This window comes from Salvelinus fontinalis, chromosome 25, assembly GCF_029448725.1.
Source record: "Salvelinus fontinalis isolate EN_2023a chromosome 25, ASM2944872v1, whole genome shotgun sequence".
In the NCBI taxonomy this organism is placed as follows: Eukaryota; Metazoa; Chordata; class Actinopteri; order Salmoniformes; family Salmonidae; genus Salvelinus; species Salvelinus fontinalis.
This window is the reverse complement of record NC_074689.1, coordinates 5,027,141-5,044,579: the sequence shown is the minus strand read 5'-3', so window position 1 is coordinate 5,044,579 and position 17,439 is coordinate 5,027,141. Positions and strand designations below refer to the sequence as shown.

The 17,439-nt window shown below is 43.2% G+C and overlaps 1 protein-coding gene across 3 annotated transcripts in view; it reads left to right on the top strand.

Annotated features, from left to right (window-relative positions):
• The window catches only part of LOC129822785 (disks large-associated protein 1-like), a 233,272-nt gene that overhangs the window by 1,111 nt on the left and 214,722 nt on the right, over nt 1–17,439 (top strand). The window lies entirely within an intron of this gene.

Sequence of the window (17,439 nt, the reverse complement as noted above, 5' to 3'; positions counted from 1 at the left end):
TTTCGTTGAATTGCTTGTTTAGTCTGCTTGTTTGGTCTATTGAGTGAAATTATCAAGTAATATTAGAGTCCGTCTGCAGCGTCACCGACGCCCCACGATGTAATGTATGAGTGAGCCGAGCGCAGCGTTATGGGACGGTAAGACGCACCTTTACGAGGCAGCTTATGCATTCAACATGCTTGGTTGGGACAACCTATTGGGATACATATGGCTTCAGAGTATTCCAATGTAGACACTGTATTGTCGATTAGCTTTTTTGTTGTTTCCATCATTGAGCCAGTACAGTGGTGTAAAAAAACTTTCCTGAACCAACACTTGCACTTGACCCCCCTCGTTGCTGACAGCTACCTTATTGTGGAAGTGTACTCAACATGTGAAATGTGGTTGTCACACGCTATCACAAGATGAATGCACTAACTGTACAGTAAGTCGCTCTGGATAAGTGTCTGCTAAATGACCAAAATGTAAATGTGTAAAGTAACTTAAGTACAAATATTTTAAAGTACTACTTAAGTCGTTGCAGTATCTGTACTTTAAGGTACTATTTATATTTTTGAATACTTTCTCTTCTCAACCCCAAGGCATTTTTAACCCAAATACTTCTAGTCAACTGAACTCGAAGTCAATGAAAAGTCATTATTACTTCAATGTTTCTGGCACTGACTCAAAACTATATTAGTCACATCAACTACATTTTTTAAGTTTTGATAGCAAATTACTTTCACTTGAGTCCTTTTCTATTAATGGCCGAGTGCAGTCAAATCATTTTTTCATTTTATGTATACACTGAACAAAACTAAAAACGCAACAATTTCAAAGATTTTGCTGAGTTACAGTTCATATAAGGAAACCAGTAAATTGAAAAAAAATCACTAGACCCTAATCTATGGATTTCAAATGACTTGGCAGGGGCGCAGGCATGGGTGGGCCTGGGAGGGCATAGAATAGGCCCACCCATTTGGGAGCCGGGCCCAGCCAATCAGAATTAGTTTTTCCCCACAAAGGGCTTTATACTACTCAGCTCATACTACTATTTTATTTCAGTTCATGAAATATGGGACCAACACTTTGCCTGTTTCGTTTATATATATTGGAATAATAATGTCAAATTGTGAAAATTATAATAATTCCCTTTTAGTGTAACAGCTGTATGAAAAGACCGGCTGAAATTTCAGCCTGTTGTGGTGGAATGGAGTTTTGGTAAATGAGTTAATAGATCGATAAGAAAGAGAGTTCCAAACCTCTCTGCCAATAACCGCTAGTTTTCAGGTTCCCGTCCCCACTCAGACCACTCCCAGACAGTCCTAGCAAAATTCTTGCTTGAGAAATTGCGCTTTGCTAAGAAGCTTTTTTGGGTTTATTTTTGACCATTTTAATTTAAAACAATCACAGTAATGTATTTAATTGTTACACAGAAATGATTTGATATTGAGATAAAAAACTGTTGCATTGGACCTTCAATGTATCTTTACTTTTACTCAAGTATGACAATTGAGTACTTTTTCCACCACTGAGCAAGTGGTGATCAAATAGACATTGTACTAATGGATTGTGGGGGCCATGCAAGGACGGACTGATATTAGATAGACTGCATTGATCAAGTAATTGATAAACACTCTACAAGGGTTCACAAGATTGTGAAGATTGCGCCAAAGAACATGGCTGACATTTTACATTCTAACAACCAATTGTGCTATTTTGGTAATACATATATTTTTCTTTAAACTTATTTTTTAAAACTTATTGTGTACATAATGTTGCAGCTATCATCTCTTATGACCCGAAAAAATAACTCCTGGACATCAGAAAAGCGATTACTCACTGCGGACTGGAAGAAACTTTTTCCTTTAACGAGTCCGACGAGAAGGATATCCTGCTTTCACTGGAACAGGCCCAGATCCACGCCTTTTGCGTGAAGAAAAGACGCTGGAAAAGGAGACGCAGATCGGAGATCCTTCTGAGAATCCGGGGGCGAGCGAGTAAACTCCCAATGCATTCCATTCTTCTTGCAAACATGCAATCATTGGAAAATAAAATCGATGTCCTACTATTAAGATTATCCTACCAATGGGACATTAAAAACAGTAACATCTTATGTCTCACCGAGACGTGGCTGAACGAAGATACGGACAACATAGAGCTAGCGGGATTTTCCATGCAACGGCAGAACAGAGACGCTACTTCTGGTAAGACGAGGGGTGGGGGTGTGTGTCTTTTTGTCAATTACAGCTGATGCGCGATGTCTAGTATTAAAGAAGTCTCGAGGTATTGCTCGCCTGAGGTAGAGTATCTTACGATAAGCTGCAGACCACATTATCTACCAAGAGAATTCTCATTGGTATTATTCGTAGCCTTCTATTTACCACCACAAAACAAAGCTGGCACTAAGACTGCTCTCAACCAACTATAAGGCCATAAGCAAATAAGAAAATTCTCACCCAGAAGCGGCACTCCTAGTGGCCGGGAACTTTAATGCAGTCAAACTTAAATCAGTTTTACCAAATTTTTACCAGCATGTCACATGTGCAACCAGGAAGAAAAACAATCCTAGACCACGTTTACTCCACACACAGGTATACATAACAAGCTCTCCCCCGCCCTCCATTTGGCAAATCTGGCCATAATTCTATCTTCCTGATTCCTGCTTACAAGCAAAAACTAAAGCAAGAAGTACCAGTGACTCGCTCAATACGGAAGTGGTCAGATGACACGGATGCTAGACTACAGGACTGTTTTGCTTGCACAGACTGGAATATGTTCCGGGATTCATCCAATGGCATTGAGGAATACACCACCTCAGTCATCGGCTTCATTAATAAGTGCATCGATGACGTCATCCGAACAGTGACTGTACGTACATATCCCAACCAGAAGCCATGGATTACAGGCAACATCCGCATCGAGCTAAAGGCTAGAGCTGCCACTTTCAAGGAGCGGGAAACTAATCCGGACGCTTATAAGAAATCCTGCTACGCCCTCAGATGAACCATCAGACAAGCAAATCGTCAATACAGGATTAAGATTGAATCCTACTACACCGGCTATGACGCTCATCAGATGTAGCAGGGCTTGAAAACTATTCTGGACTACAAAGGGAAACCCAGACACAAGCTGCCCAGTGATGCGAGCCTACCAGACGAGCTAAATGCCTTTTATGCTCGCTTCGAGGCAAGCAACACTGAAGCATGCACGAGAGCACCAGCTGTTCTGGATGACTGTGTGATAACGCTCTCAGTAGCCGATGTGAACAAAACCTTTAAACAGGTCAACATTCACAAAGCCGCTGGGCAAGACGGATTACCAGGATGTGTACTCAGAGCATGCACGGACCAACTGTCAAGTGTCTTCACTGACATTTTCAACCTCTCCCTGACCGAGTCTGTAATACCTACATGTTTCAAGCAGACCACCATAGTCCCTGTGCCCAAGGAAGCGAAGGTAACCTGCCTAAATGATTACCGCCCCATGGCACTCACGTCGGTAGCCATGAAGTTCTTTGAAAGGCTGGTCATGGCTCACATCAACACCATCATCCCAGACACCCTAGACCCACTCCAATTTGCATACCGCCCCAACAGATCCACAGATGACACAATCTCAATCGCATTCCACACTGCCCTTTCTCACGTGGACAAAAGGAACACCTATGTGAGAATGCTATTCATTGACTACAGCTCAGCATTCAACACCATAGTGCCCACAAAGCTCATCACTAAGTTAAGGACTCTGGGACTTAACACCTCCCTCTGCAACTGGATCCTGGACTTCCCACCCTCAGGTGGTAAGAGTAGGCAGCAACACGTCTGCCACGCTGATCCTCAACACTGGGGACCCTCAGGGGTGTGTACTTAGTCCCCTCCTGTATTCCCTGTTCACCCACGACTGCGTGGCCAAACACGACTCCAACACCATCATTAAGTTTGCTGATGACACAATAGTGGTAGGCCTGATCACCGACAACGATGAGACGGCCTATAGGGAGGTGGTCTGGCAGTGTGGTGTCAGGACAACAACCTCTCCCTCAATGTGAGCAAGACAAAGGAGCTGATCGTGGACTACAGGAAAAGGCGGGCCGAACAGGCCCCAATTAACATCAACGGGGCTGTAGTGGAGCGGGTCGAGAGTTTCAAGTTCCTTGGTGTCCACATTACCAACAAACTATTATGGTCCAAACATACCAAGACAGTTGTGAAGAGGGAACGACAAAACATTTTCCCCCTCAGGAGACTGAAAAGATTTGGCATGGGTCCCCAGATCCTCAAAAGGTTCTACAGCTGCACCATCGAGAGCATCCTGACCGGTTGCATCGGCGGGATAACTTCTTCGACGTTATCCAGCAACAAAAGATGGACAGCAGGATCACTACTTCAATCGTAGATGGTATGAGGATTACAAATAGCTGGAATATTCTCTTTCAAAGGGCCGCGCTTTCTGCTTTGCACACCGGCACTTTCAAAGTCCAGGAAACCATGTTGGAGAGAATGTTGGCATTTACCCACGATGGCTACCAGAACTGGAAGAAGGCGACAAGTTCATTCAAGACACACAATGCTAGTGTGGCGCATAAATATGCAATGACAGCGTGGAATGAGTGGACCATTCGAAAATAGCCAGAGAGAACAGAGAGCACATGAGAGCAGTTGTGGAGTCATTGCGTTACACTGCATACCAGGGATTTTCACAGAGAGGAGACATAGAAAACAACATGGCTGTCAACCATGGAAACCTCATTGAACTTTTACAGGTCATAGGCAAATTTGACCAAACAGTTGCACTGAAGATCTCAGATAGTCCTAGAAATGCTAAGAACAGGCATCATGATATACAGAATGAAATACTAGACATTATGGCAAATATGATTAGGGATCAGACAAGTGGGGAAATACAAGATGTTGAACTATTTGCATTGATGGTAGCTGAGAGTAAGGACCTCAGTAAAACGGAACAAGTGTCTGCGGTGGTGCGCTATGTAAAAAAATGATGTAGTTGTGGAGGAATTTCTTCATTTCACTCCAGCCGACGGATTAGATGCCGAGTCGCTTTTCGCTACGATCAAAGAGGCTCTTCGTAAATGTAACATTGATCACACTGCCTGTATTGCTCAGTGTTATGACGGCGTTCACAACGGGGTCCAGGAGAAATTCAGAGAAGAGGTCCCTCAGGCAATCTACATTCATTGCCACGCACACAGTCCGTCAATCCAACGGGCCTAGTGCACCAGAATGGCTGTGGGGTTTAGATAACAGGAAGACTACGGGAGCCTTGAAGTGCCACCTCCAGCAAAATGTCAAGACTTAGCAGCTAGAGAGAGAGAGAGAGAGAGAGAGAGAAAGAGAGAGAGAGAGAGAGAGAAAGAGAAAGAGAGAGAGAGAGAGAGAGTGAATACACTAAAACCAAGGGTTTTCTGTTCTTTTACAACGCAACACTCAGCAGCAACAAGACGCACAGGGACTCCGCGGTCCCCACCAAAACATACATGATTAATCAAATGCTGTGTCACAAAGAAAGAGCAAATCTCGGGTTCTACTTAGAAGTAAAGTGTTGCAGTGTCACCAAAACAATCCAGACTCTGCGGAGGTCCAGTGTGGCTACGTTGGCACAGCATGGCGCTTTTCAATGCCAGGGTTGTGGGTTTGATTCCCACGAGGAACACCCATATTTAAATGTACCGTACGTTTTCTTAGATAAAAGCGCCTGCAATACGGCATATCTCATTATATCACTATTGACTAGAATGTGAAGAGGGCGTGTACAGTAGAGAAGCCTTCTTTCCAAGATGACTTGACCTTTGACCTCATCACAAAGGCCAGGAGTGACATGTCATGAGTAAAGGTTACAGCCATTCCCTCCGGACACATCTTTCTTCTTTAATAGTATGTCTTTTTATATGGGCGATATAGACCCCTTAGGGTCTGACCAAGTAGTATAAACTTTACAGTACAAACTTTACAGTACAAACTTTACAGTAAAGGTTATTATGATATCACTTAGTGCTGAGCACGAATATTACCCACATACAGTTACACAAATCAGCAACCATTTCTATTTTACGTCATCGCTGGCCTCGGAGACGAGCACAAAACCCTTTAAAAAAAACATATCTTGGACGCTCGGGAATCACCCAATTAAACCCAAACAACACAGTACATTACGCAATACATTATTATGGAGTGAAAACAGGGAGACCAAAGAGAAACGAAAGAATGTGAAAGGGCAGCAGCTGCAGAAGATGAAATAAAGCGTTCCGAAGCGTTCTCTGTAATCTGTGTGCATCGGGCATTTTGGCAGCACGGAAGACACTCAAGTTACCAGTTGACCATAGAACGGCTGCGATCCGCGAGTCAACTTAACTACACACTTTCAACCTCGACACACCCAGGGTGTCTTCAGACATGAAATTAGAATCAACTCTGATGAATGCAGGCAGCTTCGCTATCGAAATATTGATATTTATTCAATGTATTGCATTGGAGCCATACGAGTGTGCAGTGTCCACGGACATCAACCACAAACCAATGTCTAATCAGGATAGGGGCCTGGATGCACACAACCATCCTCATATTCCTGATCAGTGTTTAGCACAGAAGTGTAGCTGGCCAGAGACAGACGGATTCTGATTCCACTCTAGCTTTCTTTCCTGATCTCGATCCCAAAGGGAGATTCTCTGCTCTGTGTAATGCTGCCCCTTTGATTGCTTCCACAGGCCTGATCCTAGACCAGTTATGGAGTGCTCTGTCATGATGACACTGCAAAACATGGAGGATGAAGAAACAGAACAGCATTGACCCCCAGATGACCTTCTGTGACAGTTCTGTTTTGTCCTTTAACACCACCAGTAGTTGTGATGGTAATAGGACCCATTGCAACAAAACAGCCCATAGGCCTACATACACAATGCAATTTACAGCAGGATGAATGAAAGCCATTGGGAAGCATGTAGAAGACCATGGAGAGGAGGTTTTCGACCCAGTGCATTACCTATTAAGCCAGGCAAGACGAGAGGTGAGGAGAGTGGGTATTTGCTACATGCTACATCCCATGATGCCACAGCAGACAACAACATGCAGTGATAAGATGAACAGAAGAATGTTCCTTAACGGGGGAAGCAGCTTGCGCCTAGTGCTTAAGAGTGTTGGGCCAGTAACCAAAAAGTCGCTGGATCGAATCCCCGAGCCGACTAGGTGAAAAATGTGTCGATGTGCTCTCGGGCAAGTCACTTAACCCTAATTGAGTGACTTATAGGCAGGAAGAGCAGGAGAATTCCACAGATTGTTGGGGGAAATGGTTTGCCGCTCTCAGAGATAAGAGACTGTTAGGAAGGCCTGTGTTCTGCTTCCCTGCTTAGAGAGGCGAGCCGGGGTGAACGGAAGTAATTGAAAAATATTATTAAATATGCTACTTGTTCTGGGCCAAATGAACTCAAACCGTGTGAAACCATGTGAATTACAATATGGCTGCTGTGTCACTCACTTCTCCCTCTACGTGAGTGCTCAGCGTCTCTCTATTACAGACACGGCGACAGCCCTGAATGACTACTGTATGTGCATGTGACTGTTTGTTTATTTTCGCTTCATTTTGTTTCCTCCTTTATATGTACTTATCTTTTGAGATTTTATCTGACATCCTGCTCTAGATTTTATCTGACATCCTGCTCTAGATTTGATCTGACATCCTGCTCTACATTTTATCTGACATCCTGCTCTAGATTTTATCTGACATCCTGCTCTAGATTTGATCCATCCTTTAGTTATGTTTCATGTTTTCTCTCCTCATTGTCAAAATAATATTTCCTTCTTCTGGGTTCAGTTCTTCCACTTAACGCGTGCTGCCCTTGCCACTCAGGCTATAGCAGGCACAGCGCCAGGATTTTCTCTCTCCTGGTGCTAAGGGGGGCGATTGACCAATATGTGGGGGTGATAAGAAAACAGTCGATTTTCATGACTTCAGAGTTATAAGGAAGTTATCGTTTTTCAATGAAAGCAGATATGGCACAGAGCACATTCAATATAAATGTAGATTTTAATTGAATTTGGCCAAAGAATATTCAACAAAATGTGACTCACCACCTGGATTCGGTCTTATGTAGCAACATTTGAATTTCTGTTTTTTACATTGGACAAAAGTAGAGACTCAGAGCTACAAAATGGTATATCACACACTGCATTTGACAATGGCAAAGTAATCCTGCTTTGAAAGTTGATCGACTTGTAAACTCACTTTTGAGAAAACTGTCTTTCAATGTAATGGTACTACCTTTGGAGAGCCCTTCTTTGTCAACACCCATTCAGCATTGTTCACACCCACTTAAGCCTTAGCCCCACCCATCTCTTTAAGGGTTAATCCGAGCATTCTGTACTAACTTGCCAGCTCCTTCCAAACATCTAAGAGAGAGAGGACAGCTCACTGAACATTACTCGCTCTAGCAGAGCCAGCTGTTACAGTATGTTATCCAGAGCGTTGGTGACTGCAACTGTGTTGTCAGATTGTACGTTTGTAAATTCAAAGCGTTTTGCATTCAGAGCGCACACTGGAAGCTCTAACCTCACAACAACAGTCAAGCACCCAAGCTAACTGGCTAACATTGGCTAGCTACTGCCAGACAGATAAGGAGAGAACACCCCACTCTGACCATTTTACTCGCCCCAGCAGAGCTGGTTAGGCAGTTTTCATGTTATCCAGAACATTGGTGACTCTAACTGTGCAGCTGGCAACAATTGAATTATGCTTTGTTGCCGACGTTTACTGACACAGGACATATTCAATGGGTGTTGAGCGTTCAAACATTCATCAGATATTCTGCGATCTGGCACACTGAGTCTTTTGTTAAGAAATGTAGCTAGATAGCTAGCTATGTAAACAATGAATCGCAACACATGACGTAATGCTAGTTAGCAAGCCAGCCAGCTAACGTTAGCTAGCTAGAAAAACAGTACACTAACTTGAAATGAAAATACTTGCTAAAATTAGAGTGGAGTCTTTTATTAAGACATGCAGCTAGCTAGCTAACTAAACAATGGACTATAATCCCAACTCATGACGTTACTACCCTGCAATGAATCTGCAGGTAGCTAACCAACCAGGTTCTATGACTATAACTAGTCAAGAAAATGTGTCTGAGATACGAAGAATAAGATCATACACATAACGTTAGCTAGCAACCCAGCCAGCTAACGTTAGCTAGCTAACAGTACACTTGAAATGAAACCACTTTCTGTCAAAATTAGAAAGGTGTAATATCTGAAAATGTAGCTAGCTAGACTATCTTACCAGTATACATCATGATTGGACGAAAGTGGAGAGCATACACATAACATTAGCTAGCGAGCCAGCCAGCTAACGTTAGCTAGGTAACAGTACACTTTAACTTGACTTTAAGTTTGTGCAGTTTTACTACGCAATACATTTTTTTTAAAGCCGCGTTTGACACTAATACTTAGACATACTGACCAGCTCCAATAGATAGACGCATGCTATATGGCAGACCAATCCAAACTCATCTCTCGGCATGTCCAGCCCACTCATTATCTCAGCCAATTATGGCTAGGGGGAAGGTTTGCGCCATTTTTCTGTGGCTAAACCAACTAGGCTCGTAATTTAACTATTTTATTCATATTTATAGATGGCATACAAGTTTGATATTAAGGCACATGAAAGTTCACATGTTCGAGAAGGCATTTCTGCCCAAAAACACATTTTGATTAAAAAAAATTGACGTTCAAACAGCTCTCCTGTGAAGTCGTGACTTGCGACATACGACCAGTTTCCTGAATTGGGTCACAAATAGCTATAAGCCTAATACAAGTGACCACAAGGTAATGACAAAAATGTCTTTCACGTGCAAAGGTGAAAGACTTCAGCACCGGACAGCGCTCATACACTGCATGAACACTGTCCGGTGCTGAAGTCTTTCAGCAATAAAAACACAATACATTCAAAATGCGACAACAACAAGAAGTGCATTTATTCCAGATGCATAAGAAGACAACTGTGCATTGGTAATGTTTGGATGAAATGGTTGTTACAACGTCAGAAATGCAATTAATAATATACAAAGTGCAGCCACAACTAGAAGTGCAATGCATTTAGCCTATGCATGTTAACTGTAAACACACTTGTAAAACAAACTGGCTATCATCACAATCTTAGTGATTATATTTATATAGCAAACAAAAATAACTTGTAGGCCGACGATATACAGTTGAAGTCGGGAGTTTACATACACTTAGGTTGGAGTCATTAAAGCTTGTTTTCAACCACTCCACAAATGTCTTGTTAACAAACTATACATCTACTTTGTGCATGACACAAGTAATTTTTCCAACAATTGTTTACAGACAGATTATTTCACATATAATTTACTGTATCACAATTCCAGTGGGTCAGAAGTTTACATACACTAAGTTGACTGTGCCTTTGAACAGCTTGGAAAATTCCAGAAAATGATGTCATGGCTTTATAAGTTTCTGATAGGCTAATTGACATAATTTGAGTCAATTGGAGGTGTACCTGTGGATGTATCTCAAGGACTACCTTCAAACTCAGTGCCTCTTTGGGAAAATCAAAGGAAATCAGCCAAGACCTCAGGGAAAAAATTGTAGACCTCCACAAGTCTGGTTCATCATTGGGAGTAATTTCCAAATGCCTGAAGGTACCACATTCATCTGTACAAACGATAGTACGCAAGTATAAACACCTTGGGACCACGCAGCCGGCATACCGCTCAGGAAGGAGACGCTGTTTGTCTCCTAAAGATGAACGTACTTTGTTGCGAAAAGTGCAAATCAATCCCAGAACAACAGCAAAGGACCTTGTGAAGATGCTGGAGGAAACAGGTACAAAAGTATCTATATCCATAGTAAAACGTGTCCTATATCGACATAACCTGAAAGGCCGCTCAGCAAGGAAGAAACCACTGCTCCAAAACCACCATAAAAAAGCCAGACTACGGTTTGCAGCTGCACATGGGGACAAAGATCATACTTTGGTCTGATAAAACAAAAATAGAACTGTTTGGCCATAATGACCATCGTTATGTTTGGAGGAAAGAGGGGGAGGCTTGCAAGCCGTAGAACACCTTCCCAACCGTGAAGCACGGGGGTGGCAGCATCATGTTGCGGGGATGCTTTGCTGCAGGAGGGACTGGTGCACTTCACAAAATAGACGGCATCATAAGGTAGGAAAATTATGTGGATATATTGAAGCAACATCTCAAGACATCAGTCAGGAAGTTAAAGCTTGGTCGCAAATGGGTCTTCCAAATGGACAATGCAAGCATTCTTCCAAAGTTGTGGCAAAATGGCTTATAAGGACAACAAAGTCAAGGTATTGGAGTGGCCATCACAAAGCCCTGCCCTCAATCCTATAGACAATTTGTGGACAGAACTGAAAAAGTGTGTGTGAGCAAGGAGGCCTACAAACCTGACTCAGTTACACCAGCTCTGTCAGGAGGAATGGGCCAAAATTCACCCAACTTATTGTGCGACGGACGCATGTGGAAGGCTTCCTGAAACATTTGACCCAAGTTAAACAATTTAAAGACAATGCTACCAAATACTAATTGAGTGTATGTAAACTTCTGACCCACTGGGAATGTGATGAAAGAAATAAAAGCTGAAATAAATCATTCTCTCTACGAGTATTCTGACATTTCACATTCTTAAAATGAATTGGTGATCCTAACTGACCTAAGACAGGGAATTTTTAAATGTCAGGAATTGTGAAAAACTGAGTTTAAATGTATTTGGCTAAGGTGTATGTAAACTTCCGACGTCAACTGTATGATAAACAGGAGCAGCAGCATACTGTACATGCTGATTGTATGTGAGTGCGTGTGTGTGTAGAGTCCGTATAAATGTGTATGCATGTTATGTGTGTGTGTGAGCAAATGATGTGTGTGTGTTGGAGTGTCAGTGTGCCTGAGTGTGTAAAGTCATGTGAGTGTGCATAATAAAATAAAATACAAGGGTTAACTCAGAAAGTCTGTGTAGACATTTTTCTTTAGCTATTTATCAGTCTCATGTCTCTGGGATAGAAGCTGTTCAGGAGCCTGTTGGTGTCAGTCTTGATGCATCGGTTTGCCGCGTGGAACCAGAGAACAGTCTATGGCTTGGGATGGTTGGAGTCTTTAAGAATTTTCCGGGCCTTCCTTTCACACCACTTGATATAGAGATCCTGGATGGCAGGGAGCTGGGTTGTCCACGCCACCCTCTGTAACGCCATTTGATCGAGGGAGGTGCTGTTGCCATACCAAGCAGTGATGCAGCCAGCCAAGATGCTCTCAATGGTGCAGCTGTAGAGCTTTACAACCTCTGGCGCGCCTTGTTCATGACTGTGTGCGTGTGGACCATTTTAAGACCTTAGGGATTTGGACACAGAGGAATTTGAATCTCTTGACCGTGCTTACTGTAGTCCACAATCAGCTTCTTGGTCTTACTGACGTTGAGGGAGAGGTTGTAGTCCTGGACACCACACTGTCAGGTCACTGCCCTCCTCCCTGTTTGTTTACCACCATCGTTTCGTCAGCAAACTTGATGGTGTTGGAGTTGTTCGTAACCACCCAGTCATGGATGAACAGGGAGTACAGGAGGGGAGTAAGCACACACCCCTGTGGGGCCCACGTGTTGAGGGTCAGCGTGGCGGAGGGGATGTTGCCTACCCTCGCCACCTGAGGTCAGCCCGTCAGGAAGTCCAGGATCCAGTTGCAGATGGAGGTGGTCAGTCCCTGGGTCCTAAGCTTGGTGACAAACTTGGGGGGGACAATGGTGTTGAATGCTGAGCTTTAGTCAATGAACAGCATTCTGACATATGTATTCCTCTGATCTAGGTGGGCGAAGGCAGTGTGGAGTGCAATTGAGATTGCGTTGTCTACGGATCTGTTGGGCCGGTATGCCAATTGGAGTGGGTCTACGGTGTATCTGGGATGATGGAGTTGATGTGTGCCATAACCAGCCTTTCAAAGCACTTCATGATTACAGATGCATTAGTCATTGTGAAATGAAGTCTTAGAGTTCTTGGGAAAAGTAATGATGGTGGTCATCTTAAGACATGCAAGGATTGCAGACTGGAACAGGGGGAGGTTGAAAATGACTGTGAATGTGCCTGCCAGCCGTTCTGTGCACTCGAGTGCAGTGGAAGTCTCAACCCACTGTTCACCCGTCTTGGAATACCTGATGGTCAAATGCAGACCCTTCTACCTCCCGAGGGAGTTTTCAGCTGACTGACACTCAACGAACTGTACAACGCTATAAACACGGAGGAAAACGTTTCGAACTGTACTGCTTTTCTTGTTTGCCGGCAATTTTAATGCCCAACTTCCATCAACACGTCACGTTTGAATTGTCGAACTGAGTTGAACTATAGCGACTGTAACAAAAGCCCTGTTCACAAAAAGACATACATACTGCTTTGATAGGGGAGTAAACCACCACCTGTGAGAGTGAAACTCCCCCTAGCCCAGCAGATCCCATCAAATCCATCCTATATAATCATATTTACACACTGTTTGGTTAATACTCAATGCCCTCTAAGGCTGTCAGTCTGTCTGTGAAGACTGAGCGTGTGGAGATCAATGCACTTCGGCTCTCTACGCAGTAGTCTGTAGACTTGCTAGGAAGTAGTCTATAGGCTCTCTAGGCAGTAGTCTGTAGACTCGCTAGGCAGTAGTCTATTGGCTCTCTAGGCAGTAGTCTATAGTCTCTCTAGGCAGTAGTCTACAGACTTTCTAGGAAGTAGTTGTCATGTGTGCTCCCTCTCCGACCTCTAGGTCACCAGGCTGATCATTATGGCACTCACCTGTCACCATCGTTATGCGCACCAGCATGTCGTCAGACTCACCTGGACTCACCTCCCTGATTACCTTCCCTATATATATATGTCACTCCCTTTGGTTCCTTCCCCAGGCATCATTGTTTCTGTTTCTGGTCTGTGTGTTGTTCGTGTTTCTTGTTTTGTATTATGTTCCGTTTATTTTATTAAAACACTCACTCCATGAACTTGCTTCTGACTCTCAGCGCACATCGTTACAGTAGTCTATAGGCTCTCTAGGCAGTAGCCTGTATACTTGCTATGCATTAGTATATAGGCTCTAGGCAGTAGTCTATAGACTTGCTAGGCAGTATTCTGTAGGCTCTCGCTACTGTAGGTAGTAGTCTAGTCTTTCTGTGTGCTGCTGTAGTGAATCCGCAGGCTTTAAATCACTGTTATTAAATGTCACTGTAAAGAGCTTGTTTACAGTCTCTGCTTCCCCTTAGTGTTCCCAGACAGACAGTGAGCTTCTGTGGGGGTTGCAGCTGTTTTTCGCCTACAGGTCTGACGCGCCGGAGGCTGACAAGGCCCACAGAGATTCTATGACATCGTAGCGTAATCACATTCAAAAGCTACTATGACAAGTGAACTGGAACAGAGGCGTTGTGTTTGGTTCTAATGCTCGTCTTGAATTACGTGGCTATGCTAATACCTGTACATTGTCTGAGTTCTCATTCAACGCTGGCCTCCTCACAACGGTTCTATGACGAATCTTGCCACTGGTTCTACACTGAACACAAATATATATGCAACATGGAACAATTTCTAAGATTTGACAGGCAGCTTATGGTAGAGAAATGAACATTAAATTCTTTGGCAACAGCTCTGGTAGACATTCCTGCAGTCAGCATACCACTTGGACGCTCCCTCAAAACTTGAGACATCTGTGGTGTTTTGTGACAAAACTGCACATTTTAGTGGCCTTTTATTGTCCCCAGCACAAGGTGCACCTGTGTAATGATCATGCTGGTTTTTAATCAGCTCCTTGATAAGCCACACCTGTCAGGTAGATGGATTATCTTGGCAAATGAGAAATGCAAACTAACAGGGATGCAAACAAATTTGTCTAAAACATTTTTGAGAAATAAGCTTTGTGTGTATGGAACATTTCTGGGATACTTTATTTCAGCTCATGAAACATGGGACCAACACATGTTACGTTTCTATTTTTGTTCAGTGTACTTCCACGTACAGTACCATTAATGTTAAAGCACGTTCGGCTGAAATGCGATCGTTTCTGAGAGGTGGCTTTGTTGGGGGTTTTTTTACCCACAAATTAGGCCACTTATTTGTTGATATGAAGACATACGTTTGCAGTGCCAAGAGACAATGTCAATTCTGTAGGGAGAGAAAGAGAGAGGATAAATGGATGTTTGTTTGCCTTCCAGCCATTGGAACATGCTCTGACTGTGAAAGGGCATGGCCATTGTTTCGTAACCTAATCGGTCAGCGAGGCCTTTGGCTGTGCCTAGACGCCGGGGAAGAAGGCTGTCTTAATAACCTCCTGGACTCCCATTCTTTATCTTAAGATACATCCCAAATGGCACCCTGTTCCCTATATAGTGCAATACTTTAGTCAAAAGTACTGCACTATAAAGAGAATAGGGTATCATTTGGGACACAGCCTTAGGCATGTCCTCTACACACTATAGCCTGAGTCGGTGTGCAGCGTTATCGAGGATGTTGGATCTGCGGTAGAGCAACTTTCCATCTGGATATCAAGGTTGATGGGAGAACTGGGATCCCACTGCAGATGACACAAGTTCCCATACACATTTGTGGTTAGTTTTTACTGTATTTTTAAAAAGAACTTTCAGCTGCATTTTCTCCTTAATGCAAGGATGTAGGTTGGCTAGGGTGGTCTAGCAGTCTACACTGCTGCATCTAGAACACATATATACTGGTGCATTATTAGTTCAAATCCAGGCCACAGCTATTTCAGCACACCCTTTACTCTATCTCTATCTTATCCAATAAACATACAAAAAGAGGAACTGCCCTACTCCTTAAAAAGACTAACAAGGATAGTGAAGGCAGAAATGTAAGTACACAGAACCCCCAGCACATCAGAGAGAAGGTCCTGTACAGTACTTCCTGCATCAGCCAATCTCGGAAATGTAGGACTTAGTTTCACCCTGAGACAGAATGGTAAGCTGTAGAGCAGTGGTCACCAAACGTTTCTTTGCCGAGATCCCTTTCCGAGTCAAAATGCAGGCCGATATATACCGCGCAGAATGAAGAAAATACATTCCTTAAAAAAACACAAGCCTATACAACATTAACCTATTTAAAACAGTTCTGTAGCAATGCGATTTGTGCAGTAATAATACATTATCACTGCAAATTTACTATGCTTGAAATGTCCTGCCAATGCTGTTCTTATCAGACCAAATGATGATTCAAAACTTTAGGTTTATGATCACACTGGTAATAGATCATCATTTGTTGTATTACTTGTGAGGCACAGCTGAGGGAGCATACATTTAAATAACTATCTTTCTTTTACTGGACTGATCTGCAACTGATGGTCAGTCTCAGCGGCGGGAGAGCATCAGAGGCTCCGCCTCTCACCGTTGGACTGTCCCTCAGCTCTCCCCCTCCACTAAGACCAAAAAGCGAACCCCCGTCTTCGAGCTAATGGCAAAACCTGGGTCACATCGCATTACTCCTGCCTCTTGCACAAATTCATGTTATTACTCCTATGACTAGAGGAAGTCAAATACTCCTCGATATTAAAAAACACACATCTGCTAATGATAATAAAGCCTATCGGTCCACTTCGCTACTTATTCATTGAAGCTGCAGTGCTGGTTGCAGCAGGAGTGGAGAAACCCATTTCACAGCCTGGAAAAGTGTTCAATAAAAAGTGTTGACGGTGCTGAATTACAAACTTAAATATGAACTCACTCATAAAAGCAGCAGCTATTTGCTGTGTTCATTGACAGTGTCTCTAGTCATGTTTTTAGACGTTTTAAAATCACTGTAGTATCAACTTATTTTGCTGTGCTCTCAAGGAAGCTGCAGACTAACACAGTGATCTGAGCAATCCGATTGGACAACGGTAGGTCTATGTGTGCACTTCTTTTGCGCTCTCCGGGCATGCCAAGTAGGCTGGAGTTTGTACATTCAGACCCATAAAATGGCAAAAAATGGGATGACTTCGCCTACCCAGTGCGCAGGGCAATTGAAAGCACTGCCAACAGAAAGAGACAGAAAAAATTAGGAATGCAAGGCTTTATTATATATATTTTTTCTATAAATGTTTCCCGATCGACTAGGAATGCCTTGGAATAGAGAATGATGTGTCTGAGACCCGTTGGTATGTGAATCAGTCTAAGTAATGCCCCTCCTGACTGTTTGCACACACACAGACATATTCTCAAACGTTCGATTGCTAGCAATTTCCTAACCTCAGGCACTACACACGCTGGACCACATAGAGAGTCAGTTGCAGCCTGATCAGTCAATGATCTGACAAGAAGTATCATTTATTTTATTTTATTGCCAATGGCACTCTTTCATCATCTATAAAAGCCTGATCAGATTTCATTGGCACTCCAAATATAGCTTTCCAGGTCATGCCATTAAAGTTGTTGTTCATAAATGATTCACAGCATGCTCTTCTTCTCTCTTATG